The sequence below is a fragment of the Prionailurus viverrinus genome, chromosome A3 (genome assembly GCF_022837055.1).
Source record: "Prionailurus viverrinus isolate Anna chromosome A3, UM_Priviv_1.0, whole genome shotgun sequence".
Lineage (NCBI taxonomy): Eukaryota > Metazoa > Chordata > Mammalia > Carnivora > Felidae > Prionailurus > Prionailurus viverrinus.
The window spans coordinates 25,018,653-25,037,019 of record NC_062563.1 but is presented as its reverse complement, the minus strand read 5'-3'; the positions used below and the strand labels follow the sequence as shown (position 1 = coordinate 25,037,019).

Sequence of the window (18,367 nt, the reverse complement as noted above, 5' to 3'; positions counted from 1 at the left end):
CAAAGTGTCACAAATCACAAAAAAACTTTCCAGTATGTTTATTGAAAAAAATCCATGCAAAGTGGACCCACACAGTTCAAACCTGTGTTGTTCAAGGGTCAACTATATATCTTTGCCTCTGAAATTTCCCACATATCCTATTATTACTGCTCTCAGCTTCTAATAAGCAATAAATCAATGTTTCCACAGATTTGTTGACTGGTATTGTGAGGAAAATATTTGTCATTAAATGTTCCTGTAATTCTATACTTAGAAAAGACAGAAAGTGCCATATACTCCAGGAAAATTCTCTTTTCATTGTTAAATTTAGGCTTAAATTGGGGCTAAACAATAAAGTAAAAACAAAATAATATGTTTTCTTCCAAAGGAAGAGTTCCTTTATCATTTATATTTTTATAAGACAGATTTTATCTAAAACACAGGAGTCCCCCACAGATTTGGTAAACTTAATTCCTATTCTTACTTCTATACAGTTCTTATGAGTGTTAACAGAAGAATTTGTCACCCATATAAACAAATAAAAGTATGGCATAGTAGGATGAAGCCTGATGAGGGAGATATAAAGAGAGTTTTTCTGACCTGGAAATGTATAAACAGAGTAAGACTTCATTTGTTCAATACCTAGAATATTAGAACTTCAGATGACCTTCAGAAATTTAAAATACACTTTAGGAAAATAAAAATAAAATAAAATAAATATAAGTAAATTTATAATGCTAACCTTTTCATATATTTTAGAACATAATTTTTCAATTAAGGCTATATTATTATGCCTAATATTTATTGAATGCTTTCTTTTGAACACTCTTCTAAGCTCCTTAATATATTATCTTATTATTATTATTTTTTTAATAGGCAAAGAACTTTATTAACCTTGTTTAAAACTTTATCCCCAGGCTTCTTCAGCTTAATTAGCTGCAAGGAATGAATTGTGTATAAGCAAAAACTGAAAAGAGCTGCAGCGTCCAAGGGGCTTGGGCTTAAAAATATTAGAAATCTAGATTTTATCAGATCCATGAACAAAATGTTTAAAAAGCAGTCATAATGTAAAATAGCAGCTCCCAGTAATTGCTTCAAGTTTTTTCTTCTTCAGAAGTTGACTCAATTCAGTTTGCTTCATTCTTGGAAGCTTCATCAAAATTCTCCACAAGATTTGGAACTTTATCATCATCATCATCATCTCCAGTAGCGAGTGGTGCCTTTCCATCCACAGATTGTTTGGGCAGAGCTTCAGCCAATCTTCTTAAACTAGTCAGATTGTCTGCACCAAGTTGGTTTAAGATACTGGGGAGCATTTCTGTCAGCTGCTTTGTCTCAGCATGGCCTGTAAATGGTGAAAGCGTTTGCCTAAACTTTAGGGTTGTTAAAGTCGATCACTGTTCCTTGGTTTGTGAGTATATTCATTTCTGCAATACCAGAGATATTATTTACCCCTAACTTCTTTAAGGAGAACTGAAGTTTTGTATCATATGCTGTAGCTGTTCTATGAACCATCTTCTTCTTTCAGGGAGCAGTTCCTTTCCCACCAATGCACACTTGTGCTTGCAGTTTGGCAAGTTTCTACTGGTTCGTGATAGTTTCCTTCATCTTGTTGGAGTGGATGTGGGCCATGCGGGGGACTAGGGTTGGCGCTCAGGGGTCTCAGGTGGACCAGCTGAGATTAGGTGTACACATGTAGGGACGCAAGATGGCAGCTAGAGATTTTTTTTTTTTGTCACAAACAACCCTGTTAAATAGGTATCATCATTATCCCCATTTTACAAAATAAGAGACTAAGTAATTAAATACCATCTTCCAGATATGATCTGATCAGTTCCTAGATATTTTACGTCTTTTTTTTTTTTTTTTAAGTAGGTTCCACATCCAGTACAGAGTCCAATACTGGACTTGAACTCATGACCCTAAGATTATGACCTAAGGTGAGATCAAGAGTCAGATGCTTAAATGACTAAGCCACCTAGGCACCTGGATATTGCACGTCATTTAAATATGACCACTTTTTTTTTCTTTAAAAAATTTTTTTTAATGTTTATTTATTTATTTATTTTTTTGACAAAGAGAGAGAGAGGCAGAGTGTGAGCAGGGAAGGGACAGAGAGAGACACACACACAATCCAAAGCAGGCTCCAGGCTCCCAGCTGTCAGCACAGAGCCTGACATGGGGCTCAAACTCACAAGCTGTGAGATCATGACCTGAGCCGAAGTCTGATGCTTGACTGACTGAGCCACCCAGGCACCCCCTTTTTTGATTTTTATAGCAGCTATGTCATACTGCTAGTTTAGCTTTGAAGGTGTTTTTTTTTTTTTCAGTCTGGTTCTAACTCACCATTTTAGTTATATCTCCTATCTTGATGTTAAACATTAATGCTGAAGACATAGATTACGTACATTTCCCTAATTTGCTGACAAAAATGTTGAAGGGACAAGGCCAAGTGTGGCCCATTACTATAGACCTTTGTCCAGGTCACATGGTCCTTCTATGTAGACAGCTACAAATTCAACTAACTGTACTTCTCAAGTAGCACCTATTTCTCCTATGTATCACCACTGTCACCATGAGATAATCTGTCAAATACAAATCTGAAATCAGGATACATCATACCTAACTAATGGAGGATGTCTTTCATCTGTTTGCCAGCTATATCCATAAAAGAAATGTAATTTATTTGGTATGACTTGTTTTAATTAACTCATACCCATTTCTATATTTTACCTTTCTCCAAGTGTTCATAAATCATCTGTTTCATTTTAGGATATTGCATAGAATTAAAGTCACTAACTGGGCTGTCATTTCTAGAAATCATTTTTCCCCTACGTGTAATAATTAAGGCCATCTTTACATTTTTCTAGATTCCTTATTGTCCTTGATTCCTGGTGATTTCTGGGAGTAACTCTATGATCTCACTGGTAAAATCTGTAAGAAACTTGGAATGAAATTCTAAACTATAAGAATTGTCCTTCTTAGGAATGACCTAAACCTTCCTTACTATCTTATTTTCTAAATTGCACTTCAGTTTCCTCATAATGGTATTAAACTCCTTCCATTTTATGATTGTTCTTCTTGGTGGAGCCATCTGACCTGGTGGCTTTTATTATTCTCCTACCTATATAATCACTTTTTGGCCTCTTTATTTCTAGCTTCCTCAAAGTATTTCTTCTCAGGTTCCTAGTTTCCCAACATACACTGCTACTTCTTTCCTATTAGATAATGCTTCTAAACAAAAAATATCTTTGGATCACTTGGGTGGCTTAGTCAGTTGAGTGTGTGATTTCAGCTCAGGTCGTGATCTCACAGCTTGTGGGTTAGAGCCCTGCATTGGACTCTGTGCTGACAGTTCAGAGCCTGGAGCCTGCTTTGGATGCTGTCTCTTTCTCTCTCCCTCTGCCCCTCTCCCACTCATGCTCTGTCTCTCTCCTCAAAATAAAAATAAACGTTAAAAAATTTTTTTTAAATATACCTGTATGTAGCCTTATTCTTTTTTAAAAATTTGTTTGTTTGTTTGTTTGTTTGTTTAGAGAGAGAGTATAAGCAGGGGAGGGCCAGAGAGAGAGGGAGAGAGAGAGAGTCCCAAGAAGGCTCTGCAGTAACAGCACAGAGGCCTATGTGGGGCTCAAACTCAAACTCACGAACCGTGAGATCATGACCCGAGCTGAAACCAAGAGCCAGATGCCCAAACGACTGCCATCCAGGCACCCCACATGTAGCCTTATTCTTTTTGAGAAATCTCTTTTCCTTCCTCAAGGTCCCTTCCACCCAATAACCTCACAAAGCAATAGTCTCTTTCTCCTCTGAACTTTTATAGTATTTTATTTATGCCTGCCTTTTTATATTATTTGTCATGTTCTTTCTAACATTAGAGTTGTCTGTACTCATTTCCTGTTTACTAGAATCTAAACCTCTTAGGACAAGAACCGAATTTTACACCTTTATGTATTCCCGTTAATTTAATACCTGCACATAATAAATACTCAGGGAGTGTTTGTTGAATTAATGGAATAGACAAATGAATAAATGGAGTCCTATCTGCTGGTGTGCTAGAGCCTGCTCTTACTGGCTTTTGAATGCTAATTTTCAGAAATTTTGCTACAGGCTGTTAAACAGTTTGTAGCTTGAAAACTGGCCATGGTAGAATTATTTACACCACTGTTTTGTTGCACATCAAAACAGAGCTTTCTCCCCCCTGGAAAGCCAATTATTGTTAAACATTTATATTATTGTCAAACATTTACCAGTATACCAGTGGTTCCATTCCTCCATACTAGAAAATTGTATATACCTCTTTGAGTTAAAATTAAACATATGGCTCAGTTCGAAGAGTGTCTGACTGTTGATCTCAGGGTTGTGAGTTTGAGTCCCATGTTGGGTGTAGAGATTACTTAAATAAATAAAACTTTAAAATAATTTTTAAGTTTATTTATTTTGAGAGAGAGAGTGCAAGTGGGGAAGAGGCAGAGAGAGAGAGGGAGAGAAAGAGAATCCCAAGCAGGCTCCACACTGTCAGTGCAGAGCCTGATGCAGGGCTCAAATTCACGAACCCCAAGATCATGACCTGAGCCAAAGTTGGATGCTTAACCAACTGAGCCACCCAGGTGCCCTTTAAATACGTAAAAATTTTTAAAAAATTAAACTTGGGGCACCTGGGTGGCTCAGTTGGTTGGGCGACTGACTTCGGCTCAGGTCATGATCTCGCAGTTTGTGAGTTTGAGCCCCGCATCGGGCTCTGTGCTGACAGCTCAGAGCCTGGAGCCTGCTTCAGATTCTGTGTCTCCCCCCTCTCTCTGACCCTCCCCTGCTCACGCTCTGTGTCTCTCTGTCTCTGAATAATAAATAAACATTAAAAAAATTTTTTCTAATTAAACTTATCATGAAAAAAGCTGAAAGACTTTCTAAGCCATCTATTCCATTTACAACATTTTACAGATAAGGAAACTGAGGTCCAGAGAAGTGAAGCAGTTTGTGCATGTCACATGTCCAGGTAGTGGCAAAGCAGAAACTAGATTCCCCCTCTGCAGTCTTCCACTCATTTCTTCTTTTCATACTACCACATTGACTTCGTTTTTATGCTGTTTATCCTCGCTTTGTTCCTTGGTATAACCCTAAATAAGGCCAAAAGTATTGTTCTATACATAATAATTTTTAAGGGTGTCAGTGAACAGAATACAGCTTTCTCCTCCCTTTTGTTTCTTTGCAGACAGATTTAAATTAACACATTTGTTTTGGAGAAAGAGTTGATCCTGTTTCTGAGTGTTACAGGCTAAGGAAAAAAATTTTTTGCCTTTAATGTTTCCTTATTGGCCAGTTAAAACAAAACATTTACATTGCTTTATTGAATAAAAAGAGATTTCATTTCATTAAAGTGCACTATATGAAACTTAGGAAGAGTTTTGTGAACTTTTCTTGCTTGCTCCCCAAGAATGATTGGGAATACCAGGCTATAACAATTTTGTTTCTTCCACAGTGGCATGTACTATCTTCCTCACTGACCTCTCTTGTATTCTAAAATTCTCATTATTAGTTTGACTATCTGGGATCAAGGTGTTAAAATGCACAAATGCTACCTAGGAGGAAATGCACAAAAAAACATTATTAGAACCCTACAGCAATAAAAACAGGACAGATATTTTGTGAATTTGAAGGGATAGGGGTGATAAAGAGAGATCCAAGATAATGCAGAATTGTCTCAAACTATCTGAAAGCCAATCAAATAGAAAAGGATTTAGATTTAGTCTGTGAGGCTCCAAGACCAGGACCAGTGGGTAAAACTTACAGGGGATCGGGATTAGCTGAATATAAGGAAGAATTTTTCTGTAATCTTAATAGTACAAAGATAGAATAGACTGCACTAATAGGTAATAAGTTCTTATTACAGGTGCTGTTTTGATCAGAAGCTGTACAATTAGGAAGGATGCTGAACTCAGGATTCTTAAAAGATACTTTAATTAAATGATCTATAATATCTCTTCTAATCTTGGAACTGTCTGAATCTGCTAGGTTTTGTTTGTTTATTTTGCGCTCCAAAGAAACTATTTCTGTATAGATTAAAGATTTGGAGAGATGAAGTGGAACGTGGGGAAAAGGCCACCCTGATAGCTCTATGCTTCTGTACATTGAGGATAATAATACCTACCATTATTGTAAATAATCATAATAGGCTAGGTTAGGCTGTAATGACAAACAACATCCAAATCTTAATGATTTATAGCAGCAATGGTTTACTTCTCACTCATAGTATTGTGAACTGACTGTAGCTTTGTTCTACATCATCTTTAAAAAAAAATTTTTTTTACGTTCATTTTTTTTTTTGAGAGAGACAGAGCAAGAGAGAGCATGCAAGTTGGGGTGGGGGAAGGGCAGAGAGAGAATTTGACGCAGACTTGGCAAAAGCACAAAGCCTGACATGGGGCTTGAACCCACGAATCGTGAAATTCCAAACTGAGCTGAAGTCAGATGCTCAACCTACTAGAGCCACCCAGGTACCCATACATCATCTTTACTCTAGGACCCAGGCTTTCTATCTGAGATATTGCCTGTCTTATGGAAGAAGAAAAAGAGGCAGGCAAACCACTCACAGGCCCTTAAAGCTTCTACCTAGACCTCATACACACCACCAATTTTATTAGAGAAAATTATATGGTATGGTGGTTTTCTTTTTTTTAATCAGTAATTATTATTTTTTATTTCTTTTTAAAATTGAAGTAGGGGCGCCTGGGTGGCGCAGTCAGTTGGGCGTCCGACTTCAGCCAGGTCACGATCTCGCGGTCCGTGAGTTCGAGCCCCGCGTCAGGCTCTGGGCTGATGGCTCAGAGCCTGGAGCCTGTTTCTGATTCTGTGTCTCCCTTTCTCTCTGCCCCTCCCCCGTTCATGCTCTGTCTCTCTCTGTCCCAAAAAATAAATAAACGTTGAAAAAAAAAATTAAAAAAAAAAAATTGAAGTATAGTTGACACACAATGTTACGTTCTTTTCAGGTATACAACATAGTGATTTGACAACTGTATGTGGTATGCTATCCTCACAAGTTATCAGTGATTATTTATTTATTTAGTGATTCATCACTTACATATAACACCAGTGCTCATTCCAACAAGGGTTCTCCTTAATGCCCCTCGCCCATGTAGCCCTTTCCCCCACCCGAACCCCCTCTAGCAACCCTCAGTTTGTTCTCTGTATTTAAGAGTCTCTTATGGTTTGTCTCTCTCTCTCTATTTTTATATTATTTTTGCTTCTCTTCCCTTATGTTCATCTGTTTTAAATTGAAGTCATGTGATATTTGTCTTTCTCTGACTGGCTTATTTCATTTAGAATACATTCTATTTCCACCCATGTTGTTGAAAATGGTAACATTACAGGGGCACCTGGGTGGCTTAGTTGGTTGAGCATCCGACTTTGGCTCAGGTCATGATCTCATAGTTTGTGGGTTCGAGCCCCGCATCAGGCTCTATGCTGCCGCTTGCTCAGAGCCTGGAGCCTGTTTCAGATTCTGTGTCTCCCTCTCTCTCTGCCCCTCCCCCCCTCATGCTTTGTCTCACTCTGTTTCTCAAAAATAAATAAATGTAAAAAAAAATTAAAAAAAAGAAAATGGTAACATTTCATTCTTTTTGATTGTCGAGTAATACTCCATTGTAAATATATACCACATTTTCTTTATCCATTCATCAGTCGATGGACATTTGGGCTTTTTCCATATGTTGACTATTGTCGATAGCTCTGCTATAAACATTGGGGTGCATGTGCCCTTTCGAATCAGCACACCTGTATCCTTTGAATAAATACTTAGTAGTGCAATTGCTGGGTCATAGGGTAGTTCTATCTTTAATTTTTTGAGGAACCTCCATGCTGTTTTCCAGAGTAGCTGTACCAGTTTGCATTCCCACCAGCAGTGCAAAAGGGTTCCTCTTTCTCCGCCTCCTCGCCTACATCTGTTGTTGCCTGTTAATTTTAGCCATTCTTACAGGTGTGAGGTGGTATCTCATTGTGGTTTTGATTTGTGTTTCCCTGATGATACATTTGATGTTGAGCATTTTTTCATGTGTCTGTTAGCCATCTGGATGTCTTGTTTGGAACAGTGTCTATTCCTGTATTCTGCCCATTTCTTCACTGGATTATTTGTTTTTTGGGTGTTGAGTTTAATAAGTTCCTTATAGATTTTGGATACTAACCCTTTATCTGATATGTCATTTGCAAATATCTTCTCCCATTCTGTAGGTTGCCTTTTAGTTTTGCTAATTGTTTCCTTCTCTGTGCAGAAGCTTATCTTTTTTTTTTTAAGTTTATTTATTTATTTTTAGAGAGACAGAGACAGTGTGAGTGAGGGAGGGGTAGAGGGAGAGAGAGACAGAGAATATCAAGGAGGCTCTGCACCACTACAGCAGAGCGCAATGCGGGGCTCAAACCCATGAGCCTGACTGAGGCACCCAGGTGCCCTGAAGCTTTTTATCTTAGAGGTCCCAATAGTTCATTTTTGCTTTTGTTTCCCTTGCCTCTGAAGACATGTCAAGAAGCTGCTGCAGCTGAGGTCAAAGAGGTTGTTGCCTGTTTTCTCCTCTAGGATTTTGATGGCTTGTTGTTTTACGTTTAAGTCTTTCATCCGTTTTGAGTTTATTTTTGTGTATGGTGTAAGAAAGTGGTCCAGGTTGATTCTTCTGCATGTCACTGTCCAGTTTTCCCAATACCATTTGCTGAAGAGACTTTTTTCCATTGAATATTCTTTTCTTGCTTTGCCAAAGATTATTTGGCCATATGTTTGTGGGTCCGTTTTGTGGTTCTCTATTCTGTTCCATTGATCTATGTGTCTGTTCTTGTGCCAGTACCATACTGTCTTGATGATTACAGCTTTGTAATACAGCTTGAAGTCCAGAATTATGATGCCTCCAGCTTTGGTTCTCTTTTTCAGGTTTGCTTTGGATATTTGGGGTCTTTTGTGGTTCCATACAAATTTTAGGATTGTTTGTTCTAGCTCTGTGAAGAATGCTGGCGTTATTTGATAGGGATTGGTCAGTAACTATTTAAGTGTACATGAACTAAATACTCCAATAAGAAGGTGGAGACTGGTAGAATTGATTTTAAAAATGATTCATCTATATTCTTTCCATGAGAGACCCATGTTAGACTTGAATATAGTGAAAAGATGAAAAGACTCATTCTATGCAAATAGTAACCAAAAATGAATCAGACCAGCCATATTAATATGCATATGTATATCTATTAGAGACATTTGAAGTTTGTATAATATGGTTTATGTATAGTACTTTGTGCTGTGCCTGGGATGTTACTAGATAAATCCTAATTTTATGGACCTAAAAGACCACTCTATGATTGAACATATGTATTTCGATTTATATCATCTTCATATGGCTGTATCTTATCTAACATCAATAAATAAATCTATGATCTAATGCTTTTGTAAAAATAGAAATTCAGAGAATGCAAGAAGTGAAACCAACTCTCAAGGTCATAATTGTGTTGGGTCAGTGGGAATACTGAGCATTGTGTTCTCTCTTGTGTTTCAGCTCTTGCTTAATATATAAAGACAGAGTAGTAGAAAAAGTGACCTGGTATATTCAGCAAAGGCAAAATCAGCAGGTGTGGTGGTTTTCAAAGTATGTCCACAAATTTTTTGAAATTCCTTCCTTCAGAAAGTAGAGCCTAATTTCTCTCCCTTTGAGTGTTGGACTTAGTCACTTGGTTCTAACAAATACATGATGGCAGAAGTGATGATGTGTGACTTCCAAGACAGGGTCATAAAAGGCATTGCAACTTCTTCCTTGATCTCTCTTTTAGTTTACTCAGTCTTGAGGAAGCCAACTGCCCATGTCACGAGGACACTAAAATAACCCAATGATTAGACCCATATGGTGAGGACCTTAGGCCCTTCACCAGTAGTCACTGAGGATCAGAAATATCCTGCCAACATCCATATAAATGAGCCCTCTTGGAAGAGGATCTTCCTACTCCAGTCAAGTTTTCAAATGTCTGCAGCCCTAGAAAACATCTTGACTATAACCGCATGAGAGACCCTAAGCCAGAAATAACTAGCTAAGCTACTCCCACTCCCAAATTCTTGACTCACCGAAACTGTGAAATAGATATTAAATATTTATTTTTTTTAATTGCTAAGTTTCGGAGTAATTTGTCACACAGCAGTAGATAACTAATACATGTGGCCACCTGAATTCAATGGGGCAGAATGTATAATCCTGCAAAGAGGGATATATATAGTAGGAAGAGAAACTGGAATATTTGGTGAACAATGATACTTACCACAATAGCTAAAATATATATTTATTTTTTTATTAAAAAAATTTTTTTTCAACGTTTATTTATTTTTGGGACAGAGAGAGACAGAGCATGAACGGGCAAGGGGCAGAGAGAGAGGGAGACACAGAATCGGAAACAGGCTCCAGGCTCTGAGCCATCAGCCCAGAGCCCGACGCGGGGCTCGAACTCACGGACTGCGAGATCGTGACCTGGCTGAAGTCGGACGCTTAACCGACTGCGCCACCCAGGCGCCCCATAATAGCTAAAATATTTAAATCCAATCCTCTACCCGTTCATTAGACAAATATCTGAAACAAGGAATAAATCATATAACCTCTGCATATTTACTCTCTTTTCCCTATTCTATTGTGCAGGTCAGGTCTATAATCAGCAAATAAAGGGGTATTTTAAGTCTGGGATCTGATACCCTCTTCCTACTCCCTACCCCCTTCTAATTCCTTGAGTTTTAGGGTTGTCAAATTCCATTGTTTTCCCTGCTTTTGATCCCTCTTTAGTCCCAAACCAACCAGTTTACTCTTATCATTCAAACCTAGTCTCCAGGACTAGACCATTACCTTTTCCTCATCTTTCATACCAATGGTTTTCTTACAGTGTTATTATTGCCCAGATTGACTTACTGGCATTCTGGCCATTTGTATGGTATTGCATTGTTTTAGTTTTACATATTCTAGTGAGCGTGAAATGATATCTCATGGTGGTTTTAATTTACAATTTCCTGTTGACTAGTAGAGTTGAGTATCTTTTCTTATGTTCTTTTAGGCATTCATGTATCTTATGCTGTAAAATATCTGTTCAGTTTTTTTGCCCATCTTCTTGAGGTGTAAGAGTTTTTGTAATGTGTTCCAGATATAAGTCCTTTGTGCGATATATGTGTGGCAGATATTTTCTTCCCGTCTCTGGCTTGCCTTTTCACTTTCTTAAGAGTATGTTTTGAAAAGCAGAAAGTCTTATCTTTTTATAAAGTCCAAGTTATCAATTTTTTCTTTTATTAATGTTTCCGTGTCTTCAGAAATCTTTGGTTATATCAAGATTGCATGTTTCCTTTTAAAGTTGGCAATACATATTTATTTCTCTCTTTGGAAGGAAGCTAACTTCAGTATGGGCCTACAACATACCAGGCCCTTTCAATACATAATTGGATCTATAATGTGATTGCAGTCTTCTGTATTAACTGAATGTATCGATAATCTTAAATCTCTTTATATGAGATATGGAGATATATAGAAATAATTAATCATGTTGTTATAGAAATTATATCTTTATATAAATAGTGGACCTCATATTGACTACATTTGTGGCTGACAAGAAGAGGACCAGAAACACTGGAGAAGTTGCTCAGGAAGATATAGAGAGAAGTTAGAAAGATAGGCAATTATTTAAAAAACAAACGAACAAAAAACAAAACCCCAAGCTCTCAAACTGCAAATGGCATCTGGTAAGAATTACAGTAATAAAACCTAACTGTTGTGCAAGGAGTAATCTAGGGGGTCGCCTGGGTGGCTCAGTCGATTAAGTGGCTGACTTTGGCTTAGATCATGAGCTCATGGTTTGTGGGTTCAAGCCCCATATCAGGCTCTGTGCTGACAGCTCAGCCTGGAACCTGCTTCAGATTTTGTGTCTCCCTCTCTCTCTGCCTCTTCCCCCTCTCACACTCTGTCTCTCTCTCTCTCAAAAATAAATAATAAACATTAATTAAAAAAAAAAAGAGTAACCTAAGGATAGTAAACCTCATGTATTCCCAGTGAGATGGGTTGAAAATGTTCCTACAGACCTGATTCTAGGATGAGAACCTTGAAAACTATACAGCCATAGTTAAGATGATCGCTGGATAGGTCCTGCAGAAGTACCCTGCTCTCTTATTCCTCTCACTAATTAATACTTATTTGGTCCTGAGTCTGGATCTAAATTAAAAAAAATTTTTTTTTAATTTTTTTATTTGTTATTGAGAGACAGAGACAGAGCATGAGCATGGGAGGGGCAGAGAGAGGGAAAGACATAGAATCTGAAGCAGAAGCAGACTCCAGGCTCTGAGCTGTCAGCACAGAGCCTCACATGGGGCTTGAACTCTTAGAGCACAAGATCGTGACCTGAGCTGAAGTCGGCCGCTTAACCGACTGAACCACCCAGGCGCCCCATGAGTCTTGATCTAAAAAGTGAAAGGAGGATAAAGAATTCATGCCACCAGCATCTCCTCCACCCTTTTTTGGGATTAAATTAGAGGTCAGAGAGAAATGTGGAAAAAACAGGATCCAGTACCCTGGTAAACTTTCCTTCCCTCCAGGTAGATCTAAGCTCTTTATATCCTGACTCTACTACTCAATTTTACAAATAGAGGTACCCCCTCTCTTTCCCTTTCTCAATACCTGGAGTCCTTCATCCTCACTTTCTGGATTTTTCACTAAACACCTCTTTCCCTTCTGCCTCAGTCCCAGCATTCACACAGAGACGGCTTGGAACGAGGAAGGCATTGGTCAGTTTATAGACATTGACAACTGTCTTTTAACCCCAAGCACGGCTTCGACTATTGTTTGTTCAAGTTTTTCATAATGGAAATTTATATTGGTTTTCTGGTCATAAAGGAAATAAAGGCCCATAAAATGAAACAATATGGAAATAAAATATGAAAGCCCTCCAGAATTTTTACTATGCATATACAAATACACACACACATGTTTTTACAAAGCTGGCATTATACAATGCATTCTATTCTATAATTTTTTCCATTAATAAATTGTGGTCTTTTTTTGCCAGTACTAATAAATCTTTCTTCTTATTATAAGGAAGAACTATAAAACTCTGGAAAAATAGGCAAATACCCATAACAATTGATTTATTGATATGGCATTATAATATCAAATCAATATGATATGTTTGGTGTGTTGTCCTTCATTAGCAATGTAGAGTTCAATGAGCTGTGCAAATTGCAATGAACATGATGCATAAATGCAGTATTTCCCTCAATCCCTGCATATGCATCTGAAGTGCATTGCCTCAGTTGATTGTGGCACTGGTTTCACCAAATAAGCCTGTCCCTTTGTTGTACACCAGAAGAAGTGGGTACACAAGAAGGGGATAAATGTTTGATTTTTAATAAATCTGTGTTTCTGGATTCTGTGGCCATTCTGTATATCATTGTGTAGATATATTGTAATTTATTTAACCAATCTTTTTTTTTAAATCTTAACAGAAAACATTTAATTAAAAGTACATATTTAGTTTGCAAGGATAATTTTAAATCATATTTTATATTTCATTTCACTTACTCTCATTTTAACTTAATTTAGCATTCACTACAACTTTCAGTTCAATTCTGAGATTTTTAAAATTGAAGTGTAATTAACATACAGTGTTATATTCGTTTCAGGTGTACAACATATTGATTCAACAATTCTACATATTACTCATGCTCACCAGGAGAAGTGTAGTCACTATACAAAATTATTACAGTGCTATCGACTATATTCCCTATGATGTACTTTTCATCTCTGTGCTTACTTATTTTATAACTAGATGTTTGTACCTCTTATTCCCATTCACCTATTTTTCCCATCATCCCATCTACATCCCCTCTGGCTAACCACCAGTTTGTTCTCAACACCAAAAAGCTCCAAACAACCTGATTTAAAAATGGCAGAGGACCTGACTAGACATTTTTCCAAAGAAGACATACTGATAGCCAACAGACAGATGAAAAGATGCTCAACATCACTAATCATCAGGAAAGTACATATCAAAACCACCGTGAGATATCACCTCACCCTAGTCAGAAAGCTAATGTCAAAAATACAAGAAATAACAAATGTTGGCAAGGATGTGGAGAAAAGGGAGCCTTTGTGCATTGTTGGTGGGAATGTGAATTGGTGTAATCACAATGGAAAACAGTATGGAAATTCCTCAAAAAATTAAAAATAGAAATACCACGTGATTCAGTAATTACACTATTGGATATTTACCCAAATAAACCAAAAATACTAATTCAAAAAGATGTGTGCACCCCACATGTTTATTGCAGCATTATTTACAATAGTCAAGATATGGAAGCAACCTAAGTGTCCAGTGATAAATGAATGGATAAGGAAGATGTGGTATGTATACATAATGGAATATTACTCAGCTGTAAAATGAGTGAGATTTGCCATTTGTGATAATTTGGGTGGATGTAGAGGGTATTATGCTAAGTGAAATAAGTCAACTAACTAGACAACTAACATGTGATTTCACTTATATGTGGAATTTAAAAACAAAACAAATGAACAAACAAAAAAACTCAAACTCTTAGCCAATCATATTTTATTTTATTTTTTATATTTTATTTTATATATTTTATATTTTATATTTTATATTTTATTTTATTTTATTTTATTTTATTTTATTTTGAGAGAGAAGGAGAGAGAGGGAGAGAGAGAGGGAGAGAGAGAGAATACCAAGCAGGCTCTATACTGTCAGTGTGGAAACCAATGCACAGCTTTAACCCACAAACCATGAGATCATGACCTAAGCTGAAATCAAGGGTCCAACACTCAACTGACTGAGCCACCCAGGCTCCCCTGGGCATTAGAGATTCTAATTACTACTGGGTAGGTCATTGTTTCTAGACCTTCTCTGGTTGTGTTAACATATTCCCTTAGGTTTTGATAATTTCACTGTAATCTATCTAGGTATGGATTTAGGTTTATTAATATGCTTAGTATCCTTTATGCTTCCTACATCTAAGGTTTTTATTTCCTACATCAATTTTGAAAAAATGTTTAATTTCATTAGAAACTCCAATCAGGAAGTACCTGGGTGGCTCAGTTGGTTGAGTGTCTGACTCTTGATTTCGGCTCAGGTCATGGTCCCAGGTTTGTGGGATCAAGTCCCACATCAGGCTCCATGCTGGAGCTCCATGCATGGAGCCTGCTTGAGATTCTCATTCCCTCTCTCTCTCTCTCTCTCTCTCTCTGCCCTCTCCCTGCCCCCACTCTCTCTCTTTCTCTAAAATTAAAAAGAAAAGAGAAGAAAAGAAACTCCAATCAGTTTTCTAAACTGGCTGTATAATTTTGGACTCCCATTCATAATGTACAAGCATTTCAGTGATTCCATGTATTCATCAACAATTGGTATTATCAGCCTTTTAATTGTAGCCAATCTGGCAAACATGTAGTGGTATCTCGTTTTAGTTCTTATTTACATTACCTAGATGAGTAATAATGTTGAGCATCTTTTCATATATATATATATATGTTGGCCATTTGGATATCTTTTGTGACATTTTCAGACTTTTTTTGCTCAGTTTTTAAATTAGGTTGTTGTCTCTTGTCTTTATAGATTAGTAAGAATTCTTTATACTATCAAAAGTTCAGTAAAACCAATGAATCACCAAAGCAGTAAATAGTAAAAATTTATCATGCACACACTAAAAAGACAGTTTGCAAACTGGGAGCACTGAAACCAAAGCATGGAATGAGTCTCAGGGGTATATAAAGTAGTTTATGTAATGAGAAAGCAGTGACTATTTATTCTTCACAGTAACTGGTTATAATACTAGAATTTTTTTAAATAGTAGAGAATTGGTTAGTAATTACCTCATATCAAACTTGGGAAACAGTTAAAGTTTTGCTTATGATTTTCCGAGGCATACCAAGAAATGACCCAGGTCAAGTTAATCTTATAAAATAAGCTAAATTAAGCTTTATATATGACTAAACTGATTTTGTCTTCTCAGAGAATTTTTAAAGGCTGATCTCCCTTTGTTTTTGTTTTGTTTTGTTTTGTTTTTCGTTTTTTGGGTTTTTTAATTTAAAAAAAAGATTTAATTGCTGTATTTCACCTAATATTTCAGCATCCATAAAACCAAGTTATCCTCAAAATAGGATGTTTCAAATTATCATTATTTTTTGACCATTTGCTATTTTCATTAAAAGTCTTTAAGAAAACATGGAACACTTCATGAATTTGCGTGTCATCCTTGTGCAGGGGCCATGCTAATCTCTGTATTGTTCCAATTTTAGTATATGTGCTGCCAAAGTGAGCACTGGTCTCCCTTTGTTTTTTATTTTACCATATATTCTGGATACAAGTCCTTTAACAGATATATGTTTTGTAATTATTTTTTTCCCATCTGTGGCTTGCCTTTTCACTCTCTTTATGGTGTCTGTTGATGAGCTCATAGGCTGACTCTTGCTTATTGTGGAATATTTCATTGTGCATTTTGTAATTTTTAAGAGCTCGTCTTTGGCAGGGCTTTACTTATATGTGTGAATTTGTGTGATCTAAGTTGAGATTATCCTCTCTGGAGAGATTTATTATTTGCTCTTGTGAAATACCTCAATCTAGGACCAATTTGTTGCCTTAATCTGATTCAAGTGTTAATGGAAGGCAGCTATGCTCACCACTATACCACCAACACTGCACAGCTCAAGTGTTAATGGGAAGGTAAACTGATTCAACTTTTGTAGAAGGCAATTTGGCAATAACTTATCAAATTTTAAATGGTATACATTTTGACCCATCAATTCTACTTCTTTATTTCAATCAAGTAATCAGATAAGTCCACAATAATACATAAATATGGAAGTTTACACATTGTCATTTATAATTCTGAAAAAGTGGAAACAACCTAGATGTTCATAAAAGATGATTGGCTAGGGGTGTCTGGGTGGCTCGGTTGATTGAGTGTCTGAGGATTTCAGCTGAGTTCATGATCTCATGGTTGTGGCATGGAGCCCCGCATTGGGCTCCGCACTGTGTGGAGCTTGCTTGGGATTCTGTCTTTCTCCCTCTGCTTCTCTTACCTGCTCTCTCTCTCTTTCTCTCTCATAGAATAGAATAGAATAGAATAGAATAGAATACCTGATAACAGTGTGCCTGACCCAGTGTTCTGAGAACTTGCCCCACTCCAAGACTGCTGGCCACTGCCCTGGGCTAAGTGCAAATTTTAATATGAATGAACCCTGTCCACCCACACACACATAGATGTCATGTGCCCCTGGCCACCATAGCCACTGTGCTTCAGGAGCTCTGGCCTAGAACTGTTGGCTCAGCGCAAATTTTGCTAACACCCCCACACTACCCCAGAGCCCTAAAGTGCCTCAGAGATGGATTCCTGGGTTCTTACTTACACCACAGAGAGCAAGCACAGGCCACAACAGGCAGAGAGTCAGTACAGACATCTGAACTGAAAGAAAAAGCAACTCAGACACAACAGCAGAATGCAAGCAACACACATAGGAGATTCCCCTGAAGTGTGAGGTTCTGGTGAACAGGAGACACTGCACTGTAGGATACTACAGGACCTCTTCCACATAAAGCCACTACTTTCAAGAGCAAATGATATGGCTGACTTGCCTAATACATAGAAACAGACACAGAGAGGTAGACAAAATGAGGAGACAGAAGACAAAAAGTACAGGACAAAATCACAACAGGAAATCTAAGCAAAATAGAAATATATAATATGCCTGATAAAGAACTTAAAGTGATGATCATAAAGATACTCACTAGACTTCAGAAAAGAGTGGAGGACATAAGTGAGACCCTTGACAAAGAGATAGAAAAAAATAACATACCAGAGATGAAGAACTCAATAAATGAAATTAAAAGTACACTAGATGGGGTAACTAGTAGGTTACAGGAAGCAGAGGAATATATAAGTGACCTGAAGGATAGAATAATATAAATCAGTCAAACTGAACAGGTGAGAGACAAACAAATACTGCATAATGAGAATAGACTTAGAGATTTCAGTGACTCTATCAAGCATAATGACATTTGCATTATAGGGATCCCAGGAGAAGAGAAATTGGGGCAGCAAATGTATTTCAAGAAATAATAACTGAAAGTGTCCTGAATCTGAGGAGGGAAATGGAGATCCAGATTCAAGAGGCATAAAAATCCTCCACCAAATTCAACCCAAAAAGGTCCACACCAAGACACATAGTAATTAAAACAGCAAAAAATAGTGATAAAAAAAGAATTTTAAAGGTTGCAAGAGAAAAGGAGACAACTATATACCAAGGAAACCCCATAAGGCTATCTGCTGATTTTTTAGCGGAAACTTTGCAGTCCAGAAGAGAATGGCACAATGTATTCAAAGTGCTGTAAAGGGAAAATT

General features: G+C 37.2%; 1 protein-coding gene, 1 non-coding gene and 1 pseudogene across 2 annotated transcripts in view; 1 reads left to right on the top strand and 2 right to left on the bottom strand.

The window, feature by feature from the left end:
- Window positions 1–18,367, top strand: part of ASIP (agouti signaling protein) — a 161,679-nt gene that overhangs the window by 23,252 nt on the left and 120,060 nt on the right. The window lies entirely within an intron of this gene.
- On the bottom strand, window positions 1,042–1,587 carry LOC125162783 (transcription factor BTF3-like; annotated as a pseudogene).
- On the bottom strand, window positions 16,186–16,289 carry LOC125163202 (U6 spliceosomal RNA). Its single transcript, XR_007151347.1, has one exon. It is a non-coding gene; the product is annotated as a U6 spliceosomal RNA (small nuclear RNA).